The 27,457-nt window shown below is 41.0% G+C and overlaps 1 long non-coding RNA gene across 4 annotated transcripts; it reads left to right on the plus strand.

The window, feature by feature from the left end:
• Positions 1–91: 91 nt before the first annotated feature.
• Positions 92–27,149, plus strand: LOC140625144 (uncharacterized). 4 transcript variants are annotated; one of them, XR_012024526.1, is made up of 4 exons: positions 92–772; positions 2,461–2,664; positions 7,968–8,069; positions 26,457–27,149. It is a non-coding gene; the product is annotated as an uncharacterized lncRNA (long non-coding RNA). The 4 variants fall into 4 exon arrangements; XR_012024525.1 differs by lacking the exon at positions 26,457–27,149 and adding an exon at positions 8,837–11,077; XR_012024527.1 differs by lacking the exon at positions 7,968–8,069 and having other exon boundaries at positions 101–772.
• Positions 27,150–27,457: the final 308 nt, after the last annotated feature.

Below are 27,457 nucleotides of genomic sequence, written 5' to 3' on the forward strand. Positions count from 1 at the left end.
CGGAAGGAGGGCGTGGGAGTGGGCGGGGCGGGGCGGGGCGGGGAGCGGGCGGGGCTCGGCGGGGAGTAGGCGGGGCTCGGCGGGGGAGCCGGACTCCGCGGGGGAGCGCGACCCGGTCCCGGCCGCGGCGGGCGTCGCGTCTTCGCGTCCTTGGGGCTTGTCCGCCGCCTTGGGCGTCCTACTAAGCAAGACCGGAATTGGGAGCCGCAGCTCGTGGAGGGCGGGGCGGGGGAGCGTCGCGGGGTGGCCGCACCGCAGCCCTTTCCCGCGGGGACCGCGGGGTCCCGGGAGAGTTGGAAGCGAGGGAAGGTTTGCGCGGCGCGGTCCACGGAGCACCAGGCGGGCCGCATGCTTTCGGCCTCAAAACTTGAAAGCTGTTGGGGAAAAACGCGCTGAAAATAAAGGAAACGGGCTCTAGACTCCCGCCTTTATATATAGCTTCCGCATAAGCTGGGAGGTCAAATCCACATTCGGGTTTCTAGAGCTCCCGGGGTTGCAGACCGAGCTGCCGCTCCGCTTCCTGCCCCCGCCGTCCTCACCGTCCGTCCGTCCGTCCGTCCCCCCGCGCAGCCGTGCCTGCAGCTCCAGGCTCCGTCCGCGCGCCCGGCGCCGTCGAGGCCGCGGCTCTCGGCTCCGTGACTGGCCCCGGGGACGCCAGCTGCCGGGCTGCGTCCCCCGATCGGGACGTTAAATGCACAAAGCAGATTGCGGAGGGTCGGAGGAGGCGCGGCGTTCGGAGACGCAGCACCGTATACCGTACGGGCAGATGCAGGTGTGCTCTTACAAATGAAAGGGAAAAAATAAAATAAAATAAAAAGGAAGGGGAAGGACGGGAGAACTGGAATGAACGGCAGTTCTCACGCAGCCACACAGTAGCGAAGGCGGTGAGAACGAGTTTATTCAAAAACGAACTGACACCCAGTGCCCCCAACCCCCGCCCACTTCCCCTTCCGCTACCCCTGGGCGACGGGCACCGAGGGGGGCACTTGGGATGAGCACTGGTCTTAGGTTGTATGCTGGCAAATCGAACTCCAATAAAAAAAAAAAAAAAAAACGTAAAAAACAAAAACGACTGACCGCAGGGGAAAGAGCCGAGCTCCATTCCAACCGGTGCAGAGGTGCTTACATGGGGGAGGGGGACTGGGGCTCAGTAGAATTTTTTTCTTTTATTTATTATTTATGATAGTCACAGAGAGAGAGAGAGAGAGAGAGAGAGAGAGAGGCAGAGACACAGGCAGAGGGAGAAGCAGGCTCCATGCCCCGGGAGCCCGACGTGGGATCCGATCCCGGGTCTCCAGGATCGCGCCCTGGGCCAAAGGCAGGCGCCAAACCGCTGCGCTGGGGCTCAGTAGAGCAGAGAAGTGACAAGTCACGGAGGCTCGGCCAGCGGCTGCGATGAGGCAGCTGCACCCGCTCGCTGGCAACCTGTGGGGTCAGAACCTGCTCTCCCCCAGAGCTGGGGGGCGGCCCTGTCCTTCCCGATGATTACATTTCAAAGGGATGATTCTCAGGTCCCGGAGAAGGACACTCTGGGCTGTGAGAGGAACATACTCCCAGTGGTCAGCCCTTTCTAACAGATGCCCAAGAAAGGGAAGCCAGGAGCCTGGGGTCAGGATTGGCTGCAACAAAGAGGAAATTCCCCTGGCGCTTGAACTCTCTCAATGGGGCGTCTTAGTGGGGGGCTGCATCTCCAAGGGGGCTAGAGCCCTCCTGGGGACGTGCTCTTAGGTTGCTAGAAAACGTGCGAGTTTGGTCACATGTCTTCGTGCAGAAGTTTGCATGAGTCGTTATCCGCGGAAAGTCCTGCAGCTCTCAGAATTACATTTAGGGAAGGAGAAGAAATGGTTTCAATTGTATTTTTAATATTCTGTGTTGTGCCCAAGACTGCGAATCTGAGAAAACCACCAAGGAGCCGACACGGATGCAAGTACATGAGGGTTTATTAACAAGCTGGAGCTTGGGTCCGAGTATACCCCACGGGGCGGGGCAGGGACTTGAACCGGGAGGAGGGGTACAGCTGGGTGTTTATGGGCTGGTCTAGGGGTAAGGTGGGGTTTTTCTAGGGTGGGGGTGTGAGAATCTCCAGTAAAGAGGTCCCACGAGCTCTTGCTTCCTTATTCCGATAAGGGCTGCTTTGTGGTTTTCTCTGTGGCCGGGCGGGGTAAGGCAGACTGGGTACCTGGTGACAGTGGCCTGGTCACAGTGGCCGGAGATGGCAGCTCAAGCTCCAATGGCTGGACTTGTGCCGATGTTAAACTTGAATGGCCCTAATTTTCTCGGCCTCCACATTTTGTTTAAGAGCTGGGAAGTGTAGTACAGTAGGTGTTCCATATTCTTTTAGAGTCTTTGGTATACAGATTTTTCCCCCATGATTTTAAAACTATTTGACTAAAATAAGCAGAAAGCATAGTCCAGCCATTTCATTAGCAACCAAAACCATGTTTACTCTCTTCCCAACAGGGGGATGATGCAGAGCCGCATGTTATTATACCCACTTCCAAGCCCAGGACCTTACCAGGATGTTCAGTCCTTCTGTGGGGAAAATTTCTTTTAACATGGAGATGAGGGTTTTGGTGACAACCATCAAAAAAGAGTAAAAGGCATGACTCTAGGTCAATTTACCATCCTAATTTCAAGACCTCCACTGCATCACTTCAATTGCTGGTGGGTTTTCAGAAGCTTTTCTAAAATGGTTTTAAACACTATTATTATATTGAGGTGCCTCAGTGACTCAGTTGGTTAAGTGTCTGCCTTTGGCACAGGTAATGATGCCAGGGTCCTGGGATGGAGGCCCCAGGCAGGGTCCCTGCTCAGTAGGGAGCCTGCTTTTCCCTCTTCCTCTGCCACTCCCCCTGCTTGTGTGCTCTGTCAAATAAGTAAGTAAAATATTTTTTAAATGTTTCAACTTATTAAAAAAATTCTATCAGTTATTTGACAAGCAACTGTTCACTCGCTGACGTGTTTCCAATCCTTGGGGCTCATGGGTGGCTCAGTGAGTCAAGCGTCTGCCTTTGGCTCAGGTCATGATCCCAGGATCCTGGGTTTGAGCCCCACATTGGGCTCCCTGCTCAGCAGGAAATCTCCCTCTCCCTCTGCCACTCCCCCTGCCTGTGCTCTCTCTCTCTCTGTCTCTGTCAAATAAATAAAATCTCATTTTAAAAAGGTGTTTCTAGAAGATCCCTGGGTGGCTCAGTGGTTTAGTGCCTGCCTTTGGCCCAGGGCGCGATCCTGGAGTCCTGGCATCTAGTCCCACGTCGGGTTCCCAGCATGGAGCCTGCTTCTCCCTCCTCCTGTGTCTCTGCCTCTCTCCCTCTCTCTCTCTCATAAATAAATAAATAAATAAATAAATAAATAAATAAATAAATAAATAAATCTTTTACAAAAAAGGTGTGTCTAATCCTCAAGTATAATTCATGTTTAGCATAATTAGTGATTGCTTTACACTCTGTGTGGTAAAAATATTATTTCATGAAAAATATGTCACTTGACATTTCAAGCATTCTTCCCCTTATAGAAGTAAAGGCAAAGCTTCTGACTACCCCTCTTTTTACCAAGGCCAGAGCTTCATGAGCATGCAGCCTGTGCAACAGCTCAAGACCCATGCTTAGAAGGGCCTGTACTCGGTGCAGGGCTCTGCTACTGCCATCTTGAAATTCCTAATGATTTTGGAACAGGAGGTCTTTTCTTTTCCTTTTGTACAGGCCCTCCCCCCGCCGCCAAATTACATAGCCAGTCCTGGATAGGGTCAATACAGTATTAATACACACTTGACATTATTTAATGATAATATTTTCTGGAGTTAGATCATTTGTCCTTTACTCACCCACCTGTTCTGTGTTCTGCTGAGTTCACTCTGAGTTCATGACATTCACCAAGATGACATCCTTTTTTCCTCCAGTGGTAATTCTAGGAATCTGGTTGTTAGGTGAAGTCCTTGAAACTTTGGTTCCTCTTTCTTGAACAGGTTCTACTGGTTTACTTTCCATGGTGTTTGGTGTTTGCTCATGTTTGGCTTGTTAACATCGAAGCTGCAGTTACCACAGACCTCAGTGGTAGGGGAGTCCTCTGCCAAGAAGCCTCTGCTCCTCGTTCTCTTGCTCTGGCTCAGGGTCATCCACACTTTCCCCCCACCTTGCCTCATTTTCTGGCAGGATAAACACCACACTGGGTTGTTTGACTCCAAGCTTGGAGTTTGACTCCGAGCTGCTCCCCCTTGCTAATGAGTGTGTTTGTCATCATAAGCTTTTCTTCTTGCTCTGAATCTGGTTTGTCCACATTTTCCCCAATACACCTCACTTACTGAGATGACAAGGACCACACTAGGACCACAGAACATTTTCTAGATGGCTGCAAATTTTTATGGGTGTAACTTCTGAGTGTTTTGTGCTTTAAAAAAAAATCTCACTGTCCTGCCATTTACCTCAATTGTTATGTACTTAAAAAAAAAAACTACAAGTTATTTATAAAAAAATAGATACAAATCCCAACTACATGAGACTACAAGTAGAATTTGTTAAATTTTGGTAGTGGCTCTCTGCTTTAAAAAAAAAAAGCCCTTTTCAAGAGATAGAGATGATTTTTATTATGAAATCATCTGTTTATATTTTCTTACATTTCTCCTTCCTTCTAATTTTAAGAATATTTCATCCATAAATGAGGAAATCTTTCTGCTCTTGTGTTTCTCTATATCCCTCTGGACCAAAGGGAGTTGGAATCCCCTTATTTATTTATTTATTTTTTTTAAATTTTTATTCATTTATGATAGTCACAGAGAGAGAGAGAGAGAGGCAGAGGGAGAAGCAGGCTCCATGCACCAGGAGCCCGACGTGGGATTCGATCCCGGGTCTCCAGGATCGCGCCCTGGGCCAAAGGCAGGCGCCAAACCGCTGCGCCACCCAGGGATCCCGGAATCCCCTTATTTATAACCCAGTGCTGTGCTAAGGTGCTGCTGATGGTGGTGACCGTCTGGGACTATGCACAGTGCAGCCATTCCAAGATGCGTGTCTAAAAAAGGCACACCCGGTCATCCACATAGGATATGTTACCTGCCTGCATTTGTGCAGATAATTGTACCCCCACACCCAGATAGGAAGGTGTAGAATTATGCTGTATTATCCTTGGACAAAATCAAGTTGCAATTTTTCTAAAGGGAAAATTTAGGTCTCTCTTTTTTAAAAAAAGATTGTATTTATTTATTCATGAGAGACACAGAGAAAGAGGCAGAGACACGGGTAGAGGGAGAAGCAAACTCCCCGCAGGGAGCCCGATGTGGGACTTGATCCCAGGACCCCAGGATCACGCCCTGAGCCAAAGGCAGGCATTCAACCACTGAGCCACCCAGGTGTCCCAAATGAGAAAATTTAGGTCTCTTGGTTTTAAATGAAACTTTTATAAAAAATAAAAATATTTTCCATCTATTATTTGCTGTTCTATGCCATATAATTATATAATTTATATTTTATTATGTGTACTTAATTCATATTTTGACACATAGTTTATTCTCAATAAATATTTGTTAAATGAACTAAGGGAGGGGGTTGAAGTATTTTTTAATGAAGCCATTCACCTAGACCGCTGGTTGGGATTGAGGCAGGTAGGGATTGTGAATTCGTCCGTGTGGCCAATTGTTATGTTAGTTTGTAGAGTTTATTTCAGTTTTCATTATAATATTATTACACCATTTCTTTTAACAAGAGATAAATGATGATAGCCTTTGTTCTTTTATTCATATTTGAGCAATCTCTTCTTGATTTTCATGTATTCCTAGGTGAAGGTGAAGACCTAATAAATTGTATTAATCTATTGCCACATTAAAAATTACCCCAAAACTCAGTGTCCTAAAATACTGATTATCTCACAATATCTGTGTGTCAAGAATTTAGGAGCAGGTGAGTGGATGTTCTGAGTCAGGGTCTCTTGAGGTTAGTCAAGATGTTGGCCAGGTTTGCAGTTATGTAGTCATCTGAAGGCTTCACGGGGGCTGGAGGATCTGCTTCCATGGTGGCTCACTCACATGCCTGACAAGTTGGTGTTGGCTCAGGGTCCTCTCCAAATAAGTCTTTCCCTGGGCTACTTGAATGTTCTTTTCACATGGAGTCTGCCTTCCCCTAGAGTGAGAGGTTAAGACAGACCAAGATTGAAGTCACAATATTTTTTTGACCTAGCCTCAAAAGTTACACACCCATCATTTCTGCAATATCCTATTGGTTACACAAGTCGGCTCTGTTCAACATGGGAGGGAACTACAAAAACAGCTTGAACACTCAAAGGCAAAAAATCACTGAGAGCCCTCTTAGAACCTGTCACTTGAGGTAACATGAAATCAGATGCATCATCATTGTCCAACCAACTTGTCCCTGAGATCCCTGCCCAGAGCATCTCAGCTCTGCTTGAGCTACTTTTCCCCTGAGCTTGTGAAGGACTCTTAACAGGCCCCCTCATGCAGGCACTGAGTGATACAGACCGTGTACTCTCACTCTGACAATGATAACCACTTTTTAGTTCTTTTGTAGCCTCCATTACACCAAATGTAGGGCTGGAAATATAGATGGAGTCCAGGAGTTCTTGTTGAATATTAAAATATTGATTTCTGTTTCAAAATACTAATTTTTGAGCTTCAGAATTCTTTTTTTAAATTTTAAAAAAATTTTTTATTTATTTATGATAGAGAGAGAGAGGGGCAGAGACACAGGCAGAGGGAGAAGCAGGCTCCATGCACCGGGAGCCCAACGTGGGATTCGACCCCAGGTCTCCAGGATTGCGCCCTGGGCCAAAGGCAGGCGCCAAACTGCTGCGCCACCCAGGGATCCCTGAGCTTCAGAATTCTAAACTTTCCCAGGAATTTTTCTTTTTCTCCTACAAGGGCAGATGTCTTCATAATTATCAAAATTACTTCAGTTATTTGTGACTTTAAAATCCCATTAGGATCTGCATTCCAAGATTCTTTAAACTACTGAAGCCCAACATTTAATTTAATGATAAACAAAACCAAGTCAATTCCCATTCACAAATGACAAATCAACGGTTGGCAACAATTTCAACATCTGCTTTTAATTCACTTAAAAGCGTTAAGCAAACAGTGATTAAAAAGAAAAACCTAGAAACTATAGTATTTCTCCATTATTCTTCTAGTAGTTGTCCTTACTAACCAAAGCTGACTTTTATTTAGTAAGTTATGTAGATGGACCCGAAATAAACATTTTGATGGAGATTGACCCATTCCTGGGTCTGGGATGGTTATGTTTTAATGTGGGAGCCTTTCCTCATTCCAAATTTGTTCTCAAATATTCCAGACAAAGGACTCTTGTTAGGGTTGAGTCACTGCTTGTTGGAAATAGGGATAGTAAACAATATATTAGCTGGAACTAGCCTAAATTTTTAAAACTTACTGCTTTTTTGTGAGTTCACACGCACAACCTATAAACAGTATTCTTAGACAATGGCTGTGCTATTCTTTATGTGTGATCTGTCTCCAGTCACCTCATGCTCTTATAGTCACCCTTTGTTTTAGGTATATGTCTTGCCAAATAAAATAGTGAGCAAGGAACCATCTAAGGTTATTAAATTTAGTTACATGATATATGCTCTTTTAACAATATCTATAAAAAAATACAGGTATGTTATATTTTCTATTGAATATGTTATTTCCAGGCTGGTTTCTCCAGTACCCACACTTTAAGTTGTACATTTTATCACTGTCATTTCCACATGCTAAATCCACTTAAGAAGAATACAAAGTTAAATAAAAAAGAATTCTTAGGATATAATGAATATGAAAATGGCCACAGATACAAAAGCATTTTTAAAAATTTAGATTAAAAAATTTCTTCCCTATAATTTTTCTCATACTTTTATTCTGGACAATATCAACTATATATCTGTTGTTAATTTCAACCTATAACCTGATAACTCCTATATTTGTATCTTAGCTTTAGCCTTTCTTTTGTACTTTCCATCTGTAAATCTAGCCATCTAACTAGGAGCTTACACAGGATGACCCACAAACTCAACATTTCTAAAACCAACTCATCACGTCTACCTGCTTCCCAATCCTTACCATTTCTGCAGAGGTGAGTGGTTTTATCATATTTCCAGTCCTCTAAGCCAAAAACTTGGGAACTATTCTGTCTTCTTTCCTTCTTCCTTTCCATAGGTCATCAGGGTCTATTGATTTTTTTTTCTTCCCTAAACATAGTTCAGGTCGGGTCCTCCTTCTTCTTCACCCCCACAGATTTTCTCTTGCTTTTGTTCCTTGTTATGTTTTACATGAAGGGATCCTTAATTAGTTTCTACCTTCTCCCACTCTTCCCCAAGTAGTCACAGCCTCTACACCAGGAGTTCAAACTGGCAGCACTCAGACTGGATTTACTTAACAGTTTTTATTTTGTTGTTATTTTTAATTAAAAAAAACATTTTATTTTTAAGTAATCTCCACACCCAATGTGGGGCTCAACTCAAAACCCTGAGACCAAGGATCACATGCTTTACCAACTGAGCCAGCCAGGTGCCCCTCTTGTTATTTTTAAGTACTTGAATATGTTTTTCTTTTTTTTTTAAGATTTTATTTATTTTTTTTTTGAGAGAGAGGGAGAAAGAGAGAGATGGTGAGAGAGAGCAAGAGACACAGGAGGGAGTAACAGGCTCCCCACTGAGCAGGGAGCCCACCCTCGGACTCTGGGATCATGAGTCAGCTGAAGGCCGACCTTAACCAACTGAGCCACCCAGGGACCCCCACTTGAATGAATGTCTTTATATATATTTAAGTTCCCCTCCGACTCCCCTATCACTTTAGACTATACCCTGATTTACACATTTGTTAATTGCTTGGTCCTCACAGGTGTTTGAATTTGTGCCTCTTGCTGCATATTTTCTGAAATGGGAATCTACACAAATCCTTTCGTTGCTCATCATCCTCCATAAAGAATGTTCAAATCCTTATCAATGATACAATCCTGTCATGATCACAAGTAATTTCCTTTCTGCACTTATAACATATACATCAGTCACTTTATAAGGCCTCAGATATATCCTGTTGCTCCGTGACTTTATGATTTTGTTAACTGCTTATTTTCTCTTGTTACATTTTATGAACTTCTCTCAACTGGTTATGCCTAGCCTTAACCCTTGAGCAACATTTTCTCAGTAACCCTTTCTCTCAAGCAGAATTATTCATTTCTGCCTTTTGTTACCACTTCCCCTTAAATACAACTCAAGCACTGCATTTATCACACTTTAATTATGTGTTTATATATTTGTTTTCTCCAATAGTGATGAGATCCTTGAGAACAGTTTAATATGTTTATATTTCCAGAGCCTGTATAGTATTGGATACCTACCTGTGATTTGGTGTATGAGTAGACAAATGAATGGAGAGTATATATACATATAACATTATTACTGCAAACACTTAAAGAGAATTTACTATGTGAAGTATTGTTTTAAACACTTCCATTAATTCATTTAATCCTCCCTATGAATTAGCAATGAATGAATATGAAATCTTAGTTTAAGTTAAATAGGCAAGTGATTTTTCTATCTTCATGATTTAAGAAGCACTTGAAAAGTAGGAATAATTATTGTTTGTAATAAATAAGAAAATAAGTTAATGAAGATCCACAAAAGATGAAAAAGAAGGAAGACATTACTTCAGGGTCCTTATTATATATCACAATTAGGTGTGATTGTTCAGTTGGATATTTCTGCTTCAGCTTAATGAAATTCTTCCAGAGTGAGGCAAAATCTTATGCCATCATTTTTAGCTTGAAGCAAAGAATTTCTTCCTCCCATAAAAATATTATTTTAAAAATTATTGACTTGTACAAAGTATTTTATGATAATTTGTCAGCAGAAACAAAGCCTATGCTCCTACATAAGGATAATGCTTAAATTTTGCCTAGTCATAGTCTTTACAGTGTCTAATGAGGCTCTACATAATCTGCAACCCTAACATTCCCTTTATCTGGAAAGCCCTTTCCCCAGATATTTTTATGGTTCTCCTGGCTAAAGAGTATTCAGGTAGGCCAAGATATGGGAAACAAAACAGGGAGGGAGTGACCTGATCTAATGCAGGAAAGCACCAGGCATGTTGGTGGTTGGAAGAGCAAGTCAGTGATGGTACAGAGAGCTCAGCCAGGATTTAGTAAGGAATGGGGAGCCACTGAAGAGTTTCAAATAGGAGAGAACCTCAAAGAGGACTCTGAGAAGAAAGCTTCACAAAGATGCATGTTGACATGAGTTCCAGTTGGACTGAAGGTGGAAGAAGTTGAAGATAGATCAGGCCAGAGGCAGTAAGATCCTAAATGGGGATATTAGCCACAGAGCTGGAAGAAAAGTAATACAAGTGAGAAAGATTATGGGAAGAAAAAGATTATGAAAGACAAGAGAAGGAGGGGGGATGGTCCAGATGATGGTCACAGCAGAAACAGAACTCTCAGAGGAGGATCTGTTTGAGAGAAAGGTTGGATGGAAACGGGGTACGTTAATTAGGCAGTTGCAGATAAGGCCATGGCCCAGAAAGTTGGATTGAGTTTAGTAAAATTCTGATTCTTGTTCTTCCTGTAGATGAGAATTAGCAAATCAGGAGACAGAAAATGGCAACGGACACTCTTGTGCCACTATGAGAGGTGAATTGGTGCAATGTTTTTTGGATGGGAATTTGGAAATGTTCATCATCCAAAATATGCATACCCTCTGAATCATTTTCTTTGGAATTTATCTTATAGAGATATTTGTACCATCGAACAAGAGTACATACAAGGATGCTCACTGATGTATTGTTTGGCTTGTAATGGCAAAAAATTGGAGTCAACCTAATTATCTATCATTGAATGTGCATCTGTTTGATGAAATAACAGGTCACTACTAAAATAGAATAAGGTAAAGCTATGTATACTGACATGGAAAGACGTCTGTCATAAAACAAATTGTAGGATGTGCCAACTAGATGTGAGAAATCCTTTTACAATGCAGTATATATATCAAATGATCACCACATATACTTAAATAACTTACAAATCTTATTTGTGAATTATACCTCTATAAAGCTGAAAAACATTCAATAAAAAATAAAACTCTTAAACATTTCCTCCCAACCACTAACCATATTCCACTGATGTGTGTTCTAGTTCTACAGCTTTAAAAAGCTAGGTCAAATAGCAAGTCACTTCTCCCTAGGAATTGTGTTAAACATTTCATTCATTTACTTTTAATTAAAACAAAAGAATTGGGGGGGAAGCAACTGGTATTTGGGGTATGTCTGGTATTTCTTTCACTTTTTCCAAAAAAATGGAGATACCCATTTGGATGTGCACATGGAAAAGTCTAAATGAATATGAAGAATATTATTAACCATGAGAGTTTTTGATGGGTAGGACTCAAGGGAACTTTCATTCTATACATCTATGAATTGTTAGAATTTTCTCCACTGAGCGTGTATTACCTTTAGTAAGAATAAAAGTTTGGAGTTTTAGAAAAACCACATACAGATTTTTTTTTTAAAGGAGGTCAGCAGTTCTTAAGGAGGATCAGTCACTGATACTAAAGCTGAGATCATAAAAGTCAATCAAAGCAGGGGTGCCTGGGGGATACAGTGGGGTAAGAGTCTGACTCTTGGTTTCAGCTCAGGTAGTGATCTCAGGGTCATGAAATCAAGCCCACATTGGGCTCTGGTCAGCTGGAGTCAGCTTGGGTTTCTCTCTTCCTCCCCCTCCATCCCTCCCCATGTCACTCTTGCTTGCTCTCTTTCTCTCCCTCAAATAAATAAATCTTGAAAAAATAAAGTAGATCAAAGCAAGCAGAAAAACATATGAGGGACCTAATGCATGAGACTACGTGGTACATGGTATATAGGTGTATGAAAATGAATGGAAAAGGCCCTACCCGGTTTGGCATCTCCTGAACATTCTAGTCCCCTCTCATACCACATTCCCCTCTGCCTCCCACTAGCTTCCCCACTGTTCTTTTAATAAGCCTTCAACACATGGCCTTTGCTCATGCTATCTCTGGAAAGATCCCCTCACTGTTGCACACACACAGACCTGAAAACACACACATCCTACTTTTATTTTGCATCTCAGTTCAAACGTCACTGCTCGGAGTACTAGAGCAGTGTTTTGGAATATGGCAGTCCCCTTTATTCTATTTGTCTTTAGATACACTATATGTGATCCGAATGGGAGAATTAAGAAATTAAAAATGAGACAAGGGAAGGAAAGCAGAGGATGAGGTTATATTTTGGTAATACTCATGTTTCAAAACATTTCTTCCTGCTATATATTGTCTTGTCTACTGGCTTCTCCTACTTTTAAGTTTGCTGTGGTTCTTCACAGATGTTGCCTATGCATGGAGGTAAGAGAAATGAAATGAGTAGACTGTGAACTCCTTCAGTATTATAATTACCATTTCCTTTGAACGAGTTCCTTTCTGCCATCACTCACTGAGCCTTTAGAGTCTACCTAGTTCTGTTTGAGACCCTGGGTGGAATGAGCTTATTTAGCCTCCATTTTTCCTCCCTGTAGCTCTTCTGTTCTCTTATTCAGTGCAAGCTCAGCCCATCACTGTGATTTTCAACCTCCTGAACATTGGAATAACCTGGATGGCTTAACAAACCCACACACAACGACGTGGGAACTTCACCGCCAGGGATCCTGACTCTGCTGGTCTAGGGTCATACCCAAGCACCGTGGTACCCTAAAAGTTCCTTGGGTGATGATGATGTGCAGGCAGCACTAAGAGCCAACTGGCCTAAGGATGCCCGGGTGGCTCAGCGGTTTAGCACCTCCCTTCGGCCCAGGGCATGATCCCGGAGTCCCAGGACCGAGTCCCATGTCGGGCTCCCTGCATGGAGCCTGCTTCTCCCTCCTCCTGTGTCTCTGCCTCTCTCTCTCTCTGTGTCTCTCATGAATAAATAAATAAAATCCAAAAAAAAGAGAAAAAAACAACAACCACTGGCTTGAAAGATCTCTACTTGGAGAACTGGAAAACGCTTGACTTCTGGAAATCAAAGCCTGAATGGTTCCAATGGCACTGGTCTCTCAGATGGTGTCAGACCTGCTTCATTTGACAAGCTAGAGGCTGAAGGCAGAAAGCCCGAAAGGTGATAGTGGACACATCTTCCCTGAATTAAGGCTGATGACTTTAGACCAGAGCACTTGCTTGTAGGAAATAATTTGATAACTTGTACAGCTGGATTAAAGTCAGTTGGTCATGGAGGAGAGGTGCAGATTTAATGCCCATGGAGACCTTTGCTCTCTGTCATTCCTGTCTCAAGACCTTAAGAACGAGGAAATGTTGGGACGCCAGGGTGGCTCAGCGGTTGGGCATCTGCCTTCAGCTCAGGGCGTGAACCTAGTCTGGGGATGGGGTCCCGCATCGGGTTCCCTGCGAGGAGCCTGCTTCTCCCTCTACGTCTCTGCTTCTCTCTGTGTGTCTCTTATGAATAAATAAATAAATAAATAAAATATTAAACAAACAAAAGAACATGGAAATGTTACTTTAAGAGTTCAATGCAGGGGCGCCTGAGGCCCTGGAACATTATGCTTTATTCTTTGGCACAGTTCAGCGACCAGGACTCCTGAGTCCCAAACTCCGGAGGTTACTACCAGTTGAAACTGTAAAGCAGGCCAACCAACTGCCAGGCCTGGCTGGGCCACTCATCAGGTAGATGCGGCCTGCTTAACTCACCTGCGTGCTCAGGGCTTTGGTTTCTGTCCATCAGGTGAACTGAAGGTCTAAGAGGCCTAGCTAAGCCCCTTTCAGCTTTAAAGTGACACTAGGTGGCACTCATGTAACTTCAATGGGGAGCAGTTGGTGCAAGTTGGCTGCCAGGCTCGGGTCCCTTACAGAGGCCTAGGGACAAGCTAGGTTTGACTTGGGAAATGATGCAGTTTTAGGAAAATTGTATCAGCCTCCTTTCATCGAGAAGAGCTTTTGATTCTGTGGATGCCTGTTGTGTTTTACTAGCTGCTTTCACTGGTTCTGTACTTCTGACTTCATATTCCTTTTCTTATCGTCTCAAATTTTAAAATGTCATAGAGAAAACTGTATCTATGGCTTAGTGATATTTGTAACACTGTCCAGACACACACGGTTGTGTGACATAAAAGCGAGTGTATCACCCTAGCAAGTACTATGTTCTCCCGGTCACGTGCTGCTGCACAAGTAACTCTGAAGAGAGAGATCCTCTGTCCCCACGCTGAAATTCCGAGCAAATGGGATTCTTACCTGCGACGAGCCACCACTGGACAGGGTCACGGAGACATGATTCTTGTTCAAAACCCCCACAGCTGATTTGTCCTGGTGTTTCCAGGAGGTTTATTCCAGTCCAGGTCCATCTCAAGAATCCAGTCTGGCTCAACTTGGATTCAGAACTTGACCTAAAAGGTGGGGGGATGGGGGTTGGGAGCCTCCATGATCAGAACATTATCTAAAAGGTGATACTTTCAAAGGTCATCCAAGTCACCTTTCAGATGGTTTCCCTCAAGCTAGGACCACAATGGAAGTATCCAAGGATTTAGCAAAAAGATAAAAATAAACATGGAGGAACTGAGTTTGGGGTCTAACTCTGTACGATCTGAAATTTAAGAAGTTACATATTGTTAATTCATTTGGGAATAAGAGGTGGGTTTCAGTGACTTTGTCACCTCTCAATAGAAGGGACCATGGAATTGCCTGAACTTTCTGTGTTGAAGTATGGTCACAACTTCCAGGGTGTCATGTGGTGTTAAGGTTAGGGTAAGGGGATGAATGTACCCATGTGTACACACTGGTAGAAGAAGAAAAGGTCTAAAGCCAAAATACAGCAGTGGCATTAGGGGTGACCTTTATTGTCATCTGTATAACTTTCCCATATTTCTCAATTTCATTTTAATGATCATGAATCTGTTTTGTGTATTATTATTTAAAAATTTAAAAGAAAAAAGAAAAAAAGTAGATGATCAGATTTCAACAAAGGCACAGTTATTTGTTACTGTTTAACAAATTACTTTGCTTACGGTAAAACAGCTACTGTGATTTCTAAAGGGTCTTGTACTACTTGCTTTAGAAATGGAAATTACTGGATTCTGGTCTGATCACTGATGGCAAAGGAACACCTGAAAGACTCTTAATAGGTCTTCATAAATATATACAAAAGGAACCCTTAAAATGAGAGCAGGATAGAAATAATTTTTTTATGATTTATAATTCTCCTCTAATCAAATTGTACTACTATAATTATGGGATTGATTTTCTCTACAATGATGTTTTACATTTCAACCTCATGCTAATTCCACAAAGTTTGGCAGATAATCAGTTGTGGCTTCCTTTAGCATTTTTTATGACCACTTCTTTTTTTTTTAATTTATTTTTTATTGGTGTTCAATTTACCAACATACAGAATAACCCCCAGTGCCCGTCACCCATTCACCCCCACCCCCCGCCCTCCTCCCCTTCCACCACCCCTAGTTCGTTTCCCAGAGTTAGGAGTCTTTATGTTCTGTCTCCCTTTCTGATATTTCCCACACATTTCTTCTCCCTTCCCTTCTATTCCCTTTCACTATTATTTATATTCCCCAAATGAATGAGAACATATAATGTTTGTCCTTCTCCGATTGACTTACTTCACTCAGCATAATACCCTCCAGTTCCATCCATGTTGAAGCAAATGGTGGGCACTTTTATGACCACTTCTTATTCTTAATATGTTCAAGGTAAAGAGCACCAGGCTTGGAAAAGATTTGGAGGAAATTTTGGCACAACTTTGGCACACCCTAGCAGTGTAAACACAGTCAGGTTATTTAAGTGTTCCAGGTTTCAGTTTTTCCATTTGTATGTAAAGCGGAGCATGGGTGCTCTTACTACCTCCAATCACCTCAGTTATTTATAAGGATAAAATAAGAATATACACAACAAGACTTAAAAATGTATATGTGGGTTCTTTTCGGTAAACAGATGGAGTTAGGAGAACAAAAGATTCTCTTGGGGGAGTAACACTTGTAAAAGAAAAAAAGAGTAAGCAGGATTGCGCAGGTCCGACTGCAGGGCTTCCTCTGCTAGCCCAACAGGGAGCCGCACAGCAATGGTGGTCAGTTCAAGGAGCGCATGTTGGATGGGAATGGCTAGTTCTTTGCTCCACTGCCTTGCTCAGTTGTTGTCTGGGGCCACCCAATGACGAGTGTGAACTCAGCTCCAGCGCAGAGCAGATCTTGAAGGAGCCAACAGCTGTGGGCTGTCAGCTAACCACACTTCTTGAAGCTCAGTACCAAGTCCTTTCTTGGAAAGGACTTCATATCCTATGTCTGCCACCACAGGCCCCTAAGATAACCCTACCTGGCACCACCACTTGAGACAGCTAGCAGGTCAGACCTTGAGTTACGAATTCCCTTTCTCTGACCACAAACCTCTGTCCTTTGATACCATCCACTCTCTCTGAGCACTGAACATGCTCCTCCTACCCTCCATTATCCCTGTTGTCGATCCATTCCTGTCTTGACAGTTGCCTCTTTCTGATTTCTCTTGCCTCTGTAGCAAAATTCATCAGCTTGGACTCAAGATCTGGCATTTTAATGTTGCCTTCTCTTGCTCCTCTCTCTCTCTCTCTTTTTAAAGATTTTATTTATTCATGAGAGACAGAGAGAGGCAGAGACACAGGCAGAGGGAGAAGCAGGCTCCATGCAGGGAGCCTGATGTGGGACTTGATCCTGGGACTCCAGGATCATGCCCTGAGCCAAAGGCCCAGGCTCAACCGCTGAGCCACCCAGGTGTCTCCTCTTGCTCCTCTTGATCTCCTCACCGACGCTCATGTTTGTCAGATTGATTTCTAATTTTGAGTCACCTCATGGTCTGCTTTCCTCCAAAACTTGAGTGATAAGTCTTATTGGAGAAATGCATGGAAATCTACTGAATGGTAAACTACACTTCTGTGACAGCCAATTTAATCACGGCACTTACTGAAGCAATACTTTTATCCAATTCTTATTGTCTCTCTTTGGACTTATGTAGCTCGTAGGAGATAATTGACATTTATCCAATACTTCCCTGTGCCAGAGACATCTATGTGTTTGAAACACTGACGTCCACTCTTCTCCCTCCAAGTTTTATATGGCTGGTTGATACTACCCTGACTCTTGTTCAGTACCCGCAACAGTGCCATAAACTTATTAAATGAAGGAAAACTAAATTTGTTATATGTCTATTGCATGCAATGGCCAGTATCAAATATTTTACGTATGTCATCTCATTTAATCCTCACAGGATTTCTGTCTTGTTTTAATAGTCTTGTTTCATAGATTTATTTGTTGCCTGTCTCTTGTCACTAAATATAAGTCCTTAAGGGGAAATATCATGTCTGATTAATTTCTGTAACTTTGTAGTTCCACTTCCCAAGCAATGCCTGAAACATGATCATGCTCGATGTAAGTTAGATAAGGGCTGAGGTAAGTGACAGAGCCAACGAAGGAAAGGTCAATGTTAAGGTTCAAACCCAAATCTGTTCAACTCTAAGCCTGTACACTTTGTGGCTCTGTCTGTATTAAGTGTTGTCAACTGCCCAAGGCCTCACAATAATTTTAAGAACAAAATTTGAATTAGAAGAAAATGATCCTCTACACCATACTTCAATCAAAACCATGAACAGTAATTATAGTTGTCACTTGCTTTATTTACTTCTAAAGAATGTACCTAATATTGTAGGAAGAATAATTGGCTAGTTCATAAATTTTTGTTTCCTCTTCAAACATCTGCTTAAAATCGTCTTCTTACCTCATCTGAGGTCATCTGTGGTTCAATAGATGGTACTGTGTTTGGGCATCATTTGGGTGTCAGTTGAATTCCATAAGCCTTCTGTTTCTTACCACAAGAAAGATATTAGCCAAATTTGCATATGCTAAAAGTTGATTCAAAATTATAAAGCGTGAATTAAACAAATGACATTTAGCAGAAAATAATTAAGGTCTTTAGTTAATCTTCCTTTTTGCTAGAATTTGGCTTTCAGTCAACCGATACCATTTCACAGTAGCTTACACTATGTGGCAAGCCCCAGAAAGAAGTTTCTGGACAGCTTCTAGTTCCCAATGGTAAGCAAATCTTTAAACCGCACGTTGAAATTGAACAATAGAGTTGAGATTTGAGATTTCCATTCCCACAACTAGTTGTAATGGAACCAAACAACTCTGAATGCGTTTTAGAGATTAATAAGACCTTCATTCATAAGGCATTTTATGAACCTTTCACTGTAAATGCCAACTATTTTTAAATCTTGTGATTCCATAATGAAAATGATTTCCTAAACAATTTGGGCAGCTCTGTAATAATTCTAATGGTTTCCCTATTCAAGTGCCTTTCAAAAATAGCCATAACATGTCTTTTAGAAATAGATGGATAAGTATTAACCAAATAAAAGCATATATTGAAAGTTTCTGCTAGAACAACGAAACCAAAATAATCTGTAAAATGAGGGTGTTGAGCTAAATGATCTTTAAGGCTGCTTTCAGCCGTAGGGGGGCAAAAAACCTATGGCTTTAACTCTGAAAAAGCTTAGCTGAAACCCTAATACAATTCACATATCTTGTTTTTCACGCTTTCCATGATAAATTCTTGCTCATTAATGTAACTCATATCTGGAAGGAAGTTAGCAACCTATGTGAATTCATCTACTTGTTTTAATAACATTTCATTTACATGTTTAATAAAAGGGTCATAGTGTAACAAGAACTTCTGGTTAAAGGAAGAGGCATTTTTAGAAACGTGTTTTCCTTATGTTTTTTTTTCCCCCCAAAAGTGGCGACAGAATTTCAAGACCCAGTCTTATATTCCCCAGTTAGGTTATGCTGTATTTATATGAAAAAAGTGCTCCTATTGCAGCATCTCTCCCAATCATAATAATATCTTGCATTCATATCATGTTTTACAGTTAAACAAACTTATTTTTTCAGTTTTTAAATTTCCTATCACATTCACCTCATTGCCTCCTCAAAACCTTCTCATCACTCTTTGAGCACCTCCTCTCCTGGGCCCCTCATCCTCCATCTTTGATCACCTCAGTGGCCCTGAGGAGAGAGTTTGGCAGATATTCTCATTCAGAGATGAGCAAAACAAAACTCAGGGAAATGAGGTTATCAGCTGGTGGCTAATGATGCCCCAGATGACAATTTATATTATGTCTGTAACGTTAATTTGAATAAGGTTTTTGAATGAAAAGGAATCATTTTGGAAACTGAAAATGGATATGCAGCCCCACCCATAGCTTGACAAGTACTGGTTGAATTAATAAATGAACTTTAAATTTTTAACAGCACCTCATATTTTAGAAGCTATTTCTTTGTACAATTCTTTTGCAAAACACTAAGGCAACCTATAGCAAGAACCATAGCAAGGTCTTTGGATACGCTCTGATCCAGGAATTGCTCTTCAAATAATCTTTCATACAGAAAAAAAATCCTATAGAAGTAACATTCTCGAAGATGTTCTCCAGGTTATCAACCCCAACCAAAAGACTGAAACCACCTTAAAGCCCAGGATTTAGTATCTGTGAAAGGTATTATTTATGGCTGCCCAGCAGGTTTCTTCCCTAATCACCCTCTTTATCCTTCCTAAACATAATGGTAGGCACATGACCCAAGGCAACCAATCAGACTACTCATCTCCACAGCCCACATTGATTGGTTTAGATGAGCCAGTAAAAGTCCTTTCCTATGTCTTTTCCTTAGGTCACCTCTTGCCTCTATGGTGAGGGATTGGACATATAAAACCCTAGCATTTCAGCCACACAGAGAAAGCCCAGTTAAGATCGACTAAGGCCAATACACAAGCAGAGGCAAGAGGTGAAGAGAGACAGAGCTGGCACATTCCTGAAAACATTGAGCTCTGGCTCTAGTCACACCTAACGCCTCTTCCACCCATGCAAATTCCAGTTACTCAAGCCATTAAGTCTCTATTTTTTAAAGCTAGTTTAAATTGGGGTTCTGATATAATTAAAAGCCCTGATTACTACATGCACAGAAAGGAATGCTATGTAGCTTTAAAATAGCAATTATGAGGGTGCCTGGATGGCTCAGTCAGTTAGGCATCTGACTCTGGATTTCAGCTCAGGTCATGATCTCAGGGTTGTTAGATTGAGCTCCTGTAGGGCTTCACACTGGACTGGATGTGGAGCCTGTTTGAGATGGTCTCTCCCTCTCCCTCTCCCTTTCTCCACCTCTAAAAAATAAAAAAAAAAAAAAAAAAATAAAAAATAAAATAGCAGTTATGAAGACACATGGGAAATGTTTACAACAAAATGTTAAGTGGTAGCAACAAAAGACAAAATAGTAAGCGTGTGTGTAGAAGTATACAAGGAAAAAAGTGTATGTGTTTATAGTGCTTACTCCTGAGTGGGAGTGGAGAGGTACACTTCTCCTTTTCCTTTATATACTTCTATTACTTGAAAATATTTCAGGGACCATGTATAATATTGGTATTATCATTTAAAAAGAAATGTTACCCCCAAAATACATACCTTAGGATTATCATAATATAATACAATACACTTAGTCACCTGGAAGAGAATATTAAAATAATTATTGTGCTAAAAGTTGTGATTTTAGTAGTTTAAAATTTTTCAAAAACATCTTGAGATGATAATAATTATATATTGGCTTTTCAGCAAGAAAAAAGGGATTTTATTTATTATCAATTAATTAATTTGTACTCTATTTTAAATTTTCATTCCAGTTGTTAACATGTGGTGATATATTTATCCTATTTATTTATTTTAATTTAAATTCAAATTCAATTAGCCAACATATAGTAAATCATTAGTTTCAGATGTAGAGTTCAGTGATTCATCAGTTGCATAGAATACCTAGTGCTCATCACACCATGCGTCCTCCTTAACACCCATCACTCTGTTACCTCCTTCTCCCCTCCCTCCAGCACCCCTCAGTTTGTTTCCTATAGTTAAGAATCTCTCATGGTTTGTCTCCCGTTGATTTCTTCCCTGTGTTCCTCTCTTCCCCTATGATCCTCTGTGCCATTTCCTATTTCCACTTGAGTGAAACCATATGACAATTGTCTTTCACTGATTGACTTATTTCACTCGGCATAATACCCTCCAGTTCCATCCACATTTATATAAATATGATAGTATTCCATTATACACACAGACACACACACACACACACACCACATCTTTTTTATCCATTCCTCTCTGGATGGACATCTGGGCTCCTTCCTCAGTTTGGCTCTTGTGGACATTGTTGCTATAAACATTGGGGTGCAGGTGCCCCTTCAGATAACTACCTTTGTATCTTTAGGGTAAATACCTGGTAGTGCAGTCGCAGGATCCTAGGGTAGCTCTATTTTTAACTTCTTGAGAAACCTCCATATTGTTCTCCAGAGTGGCTGCACCAGCCTTCATTCCCACCCACAGTGTAAGACAGTTCCCCTTTCTCTACAACCTTTCCAAGATTTGTTGTTTTCTGTTTTAATTTTAGCCATTCTGACTGATATGAGGTGGTACCTCACTGTGGTTTTGATTTGTATTTCCCTGGTGATGAGTGATGTGGAGCATTCTTTCATGTGCTTGTTGGCCATGTGTTTGTCTTCTTTGGAGAAGTGTCTGTTCATGTCTTCTGCCCATTTCTTATTTTGGACTATTTGCTTTTTGGGGGTTGAGTTGAATAAGTTCTTTATAGATCTTGGATCCTAGCCTTCTATCTAATACATCATTTGCAAATACCTTCTCCCATCCTTAGGTTGCCTTTTAGTTCTGTTGACTGTTTCCTTTGCTGTGCAGAAGCTTTTTATCTTGATGAAGTCCCAATCACTCATTTTTGCTTTTGTTTCCATTGCATTTGGAAACGTTTCTAGCAAGAAGTTGCTGCAGCTGAGGTTGAAGAGGTTGGTAATTCTGTTCTCCTCAACGATTTTGATGGGTTCCTGTCTCACAGTTAGGTCTTTCATTCATTTAGAGTATTGTTGCATATGGTGAGAAAATGGTCCAGTTTCACTCTTCTACACGTGGCTGTCCAATTTTCCCAACATCATTTGTTGAAGAGACTGTCCTTTTTCCATTGGATATTCTTTCCTGCTTTGTTGAAGATTAGTTGACCATAGAGTTGAGGGAAGAACAAAATGCATAAACATTGTTAGAGCTTTAAAAATGAAAACAAAGGGTAAAAGTAGCCTCATTTATTGGGAGTTTGTTTATAAATTTTAATTCCATTGTCAAGTTAATATTTCACTTTAACTCTACATTGCTTATAAGGTCATTCAGCACTAGATTCTTGGCTTTCCTGACCATTTCCTTACCATTCTTTTTCCTAACTCCTTTTAATGATTGTATGATCATAAAATTCATTCAAGTTGATTTATACTAGGACTAGTTGTGGAGGAAATAATTTCTTTTGTTTCATATTAGAATCAGTTCTGGTGGTTAATTCTGTAGAAGATATTTCAGCTCTCTTCTAGTCAGATTTGCTCACCTGGAAGATGAGAAATTTAGGTATACAATTTTGTATATAAAATACAGATTTCAGGGGATCCCTGGATGGCTCAGTGGTTTGGCGCCCGCCTTTGGCCCAGGGCGTGATCCTGGAGTCCCAGGATCGAGTCCTGCGTCGGGCTACCTGCATGGAGCCTGCTTCTCCCTCTACCTGTGTCTCTGCCTCTCTCTCACTCTATGTCTATCATGAATAAATAAATAAAATCTTTTAAAAAAATACAAATTTCACCCAAAGATGTGACTGGTTATTTGGTTTGGTTTATTTAATTTTGTTTAGGATAAAAATGTATCAGTGAATAATTTTAAATGGTCATCTCTTTTGGTAAATTTAGAGTACTAAATCTCTACATATTCTACTAAGAGAAGCGATATATACCTATACTCCATTCTTTCTACCTACATATTGGGGTGTATGAGATGTTGGTATAATTAGTACAAAGAGTGGGGGAAAAGCACAATGAACACAAGGCACAACATTTCTTTACCTTCAGTACAATAAAGCACTGTTTTAGCTCTGGCCAACAAAATGAAAAGTAACATAAGTACTTTGAAAATGTCATTTATTTTCTCTTTACTTCATTTTTTTTTCATTTATAGAGACATGATAATAGCTTCATTGACAATTTCCTAGGATTAGGATATCAATTGAGATTAAAAACAAAATCTTATTGGTGTATACCATAGAGAAAAGTGCACACAGAAGGAGTATACAGCTTGATGAATCTTGACAAACTGAACGCACTCATGTAGTAAACACACAAGGGAAGATGCAGATGTCCCCGTGCCTTAGAAACATCCTTCATACTCCAAGTCTCTGTTCCTCTGCCACAAGAACATTCGCTATCCTGACCTGTAACACCACAGATTTTGCCTGTGCTTGAACTTTACGTAAAAGGACTCATACACTGTGTATTCTTTTATGCCTGACCTGTTTCACTCAACATTATATTAATGAGATTCATCCACATTGTGTGCAGTTCTTTTTCCTTGTTGTCTGGTATGCAGTTTTATGAAAATACTGCAAGTTATTTCTACATTTTCCATTGATGGACATTTGGGTAGTTTTCACTTTGGTTTACGACTTGGAAAACAAACATACTTATTTTTGTTGTGTATACCCAGAATTGGGATTGCTTTGTCAAAGCTTATATGTGTGCTTGGTTTTTGTGGATAAGCCAAGAAATTATACAAAAATACAAGTAATTTATGAGACATCTGGTTGCTACACGTTTTAAGGTGACTCGAGGTAACACTATGAATGTTACTTTATTATTCACAGCTTATTGTTAGACTGTTACTGCTCTCTGGAGTGGCCTTAATTAAGCTTTGCCTTTGTTGCGCCAAATAAACGTAAGCTCAGTAACTAAACTGAATTAAACTTTCCTGATTTTACATGATTGTTTCTCAGAAATGCTAACTATACCCCTTAATTCGACCGACAACAGACTAATTTCGCCCAATTTGGAAAGCTTGGAGAAGCTAAGCTTTATACCACAGGCCAGGAAAATTTAGCATAGAGCAAATATTTGAAATGCAAATCTAATTTCCCATGCAAAGTCAGTAACTCAAACGCTAAGTACAGAATTCATCTAATTTCCCTTATGTCCACTATCTGACTTCTCCACTTCTCTGAATCTGATTTTGTGGGCTATTTTGAGTAGTTCCACTACAGGTTTTGTTGTTGTTGTTGTTGTTTTGTTTTGTGATTTTGTTTTTGTGAGAATAAGAGAATAGAGGAGAGGAAGGAAAAAGCTTAATCTCAGCAATAGCCGTGGTATTAGCAGAGGAAGCACAACTGTGGGTGTATGAGGTTTTGCTCTGTTACCTCACTGATATCACCCCATTTCCAGTTAAGTGTTTATAAAGCACCTCTGTGTGCCTGACACTGAAAAGCCAGAGGTAAATAAGAGCCCTTAAAAAGTTCACAGCCTAGCGAAGGAGACAGGTACACATCTGGCTGTGAGCCCTAAAATAGCACTAATGAAGTGGATGTAAACATAAAAGGACCCTACTTTGTTACACAAGTGGATGGAAGTCAAATGAACAAGATAGTTTATTCTCCCTCCTGCTGCACTTTCGTTTACATTGTTAACTCCGTCGTAGGTTACAATTATAGTAATTTATTCAAGTGGAAAGTAAATCACAATCTGGCAAATACAGTTGACCCTTGAACAATAACATGGGTTTAACTGCAGACATCCACCTATGATGCAGATTATTTCACAGTATGGTGCTCTGAATATGGTTTCTCTTCCTTTTTTTTTTCTTAATATTTTCTTTTTCTCTAGCTTACTTCACTGAAAGAATTCAGTATATAATACCTATACAAAATGTGTTAATCAACTATTTTATTGGTAAGGCTTTAAAAAAATATTTTATTTATTTATTCATGAGAGACACAGAGACAGTCAGAGACATAGGCAGAGAGAGAAGCAGGTTCCTCATGGGGAGCCCGATGCGGGACTGAATCCCGGGACCCTGGGATCACAACCTGAGCTGAAGGCAGATGCTCAACCAGAGCCTTCAACAAGGTGCCCCTATTGGTAAGGCTTTTAAAGAACAGTAGGGTATTAGTAATTAAGTTTTGAGGTTGTTGAAAGTTATTCACAGGTTTTTGACTGTGTGGGGTGAGAGAATGTTGTCACTCATAACCTCCACATTGTTCCAGAGTCAAATATATATGAATGTAACATCTGTGATGGAAAGTGGTTGTCTTTCTTTTTCGTGTTTATTTGCCTAGAGTTTTGTTTTGGTTTAGGGTTTTTTGGGGGGCAAGTTATTCCTGGAAATCACTTGACTCAAAGCTCATGAGCTGACTTCCACTGAGTCATTTCTAATTGATGCAGGTTGAGAAGCTCCTTCAAACTTCAAACTTCATCAGCCTCACTTTGTGTCCATTCCACTCTTTCCATCTCCAGACCCCCTATACATAGGCTTGTTACATATATTTGATAAGAATTTAGTGGACATTTTCTCTTTGTTATTCCATATGTGCAAAAATAAAAGAGTACAGACAATTAAACAATTAGGAGATTGGTACAGTGTACCAAACCTTAAAGTGCATAGGTACCCTAGAATATTAAAAATGCATATTCCCAAATCTGACTCCAAGAGACTTTGATTCAATAGTCTGGGCCAGGCCACAGGAATCTGCATTTAGCCTTTTGATGCTGATGGAGATGGCTCTTGGGTCTTATTTTGAGAAACTTCACTTTGGTTCCCATTTAAAAACGATGCAAATGCTCTCCATGATGGAGAGGATGCACATCTGTCTGGCCCCTGTCTTCACGCAGATAGCTATTGCTACCCCTTTCATCAGCAGCTTGCTCTATCTTTTTTGATAGACTTTGCTTTTTAGAGAAATTTAGATTTACACAAAAATTAAGGAGAAAGTACAGAAAGTTCCTGTAGGCCTCCTAAAAATCCCCTGTGCTCTATCTATCCCACCTTCCCTTTCTCAAACCCTTGACAACCATTGATTTTTTTTTTCTGTCAGCATTTGCTGTTGGATTTTAGTGAAGAGGTATGCGGTGGCATCTCATCATTGTTTTAATTTGCAATTCCCTAATGACATATTGATTTTGAGCATCCTCTCTTAAGCTAACTTGCCATCTGTATGTGTAATTGCTAATATCATCTACTCCCAGTCTGTTTAAATATCTCCATTGGGCTGATGTCTCTTAATTCTTTCCAATCCCAGGTTGCTGTTGGCTTCAGGCGGGTCCCAGTAGACACCCTGTTCCTTATATCCTCCTTATTCCTATACTTCATTAGAACTGAGGGCCCTGGATTTTTCAAACAATATACCAGTACCTCTAGAGGCTTTGACTTGGGCTGCTGACAAAGAAATCTTTATTAAACCCTTGAAAATGATATTATTCAAGAGACACACAAGGGAAGTAAGTGATGAGAAGAGGAGGTACTATTATGAAAGTGGCCCCAGGACATTAGGTTTATCACAAAATCCTTTCCATGAGTCAGTTCATCTTTTCCATTTTAGTTTCAGGAAGGATATTTGACCCCATGGAATTAGGAGTCCTTTCCTACTTTTGCCAAACTGCTAAAGCCAATGAATATCCAAGTGAAACCGTATCCAAATTTGGGGCTCTGCTGACCACAGAAGACCTTCTGCCTGAGTTATTGCTCCTGAAGCTTTCACACAGCTGTCTCTAGAGAGCACAGAATGGAGGCCAAGTTTCTTGGATGAGCTGCAGTCAGTTTTCCAAGGATGTGGTTGATTCCAGAAAATGCACAGCTAATTTATAAGAGGTAGGAAGACGGCAACTGCCTTGAGAATAACATATTGGGGATTCTGGAGGTCAAGAATTGATCTCAGCCCATATGGGAAACTTTCACTAGTATGAACTGAAGAAGCTTGCATGAATCTACAGGCCATCGTAAAACCTCTGACAATGCTAGTTTATGTTTTATGTTTTAGAATGAGGTCAAAGATGAATATCTTAAAATACAGACTTTGTCTCTGCATTGGCTGGGAGACTGATGGTATCTGAGCTGTCTGGAAGGAGGTTGGGGAGTCGGAAACTCCTTTCTTCATGTTGGTGCTAGTCCTGATCCTTGGATTTAACTATTGTTTTCAGTTTAACAGAGTCCAATATGTCTCTATATTTTAATCCTATAGGAGAATTTTTCCACAGTCTTTGAGTCTCTAGGAGCCAATAAATCACATTAAAAGAGGCCCAGAATATCTGTCTTCTTTCTTTGTGTCCTCGGCAAGATCATGCATTGTCTCATAGGATTGGTATTTGACAGATACTATTTTGGGTCTTCCAATGATTCCTTCAGTCTTTTTTGAGAACCAGAGCTCAAAAAAATCTGTGCAACTGGAAATCACCCCTAGTCCCCTGAATCCTGCAGTCCTAGTTTCAAAGAGGTCAGTGTCTTCTTCAGGGCCATGTGGAGGCTCCAGTGTATTCCTAGGAGAATGCATTCCTTGTATTAAGAAGTTATCTACAGAGCATCTTAGAGTTCTATTTGGTGATG

The sequence above is a fragment of the Canis lupus genome, chromosome 35 (genome assembly GCF_048164855.1).
Source record: "Canis lupus baileyi chromosome 35, mCanLup2.hap1, whole genome shotgun sequence".
Classification (NCBI taxonomy): Eukaryota; Metazoa; Chordata; class Mammalia; order Carnivora; family Canidae; genus Canis; species Canis lupus.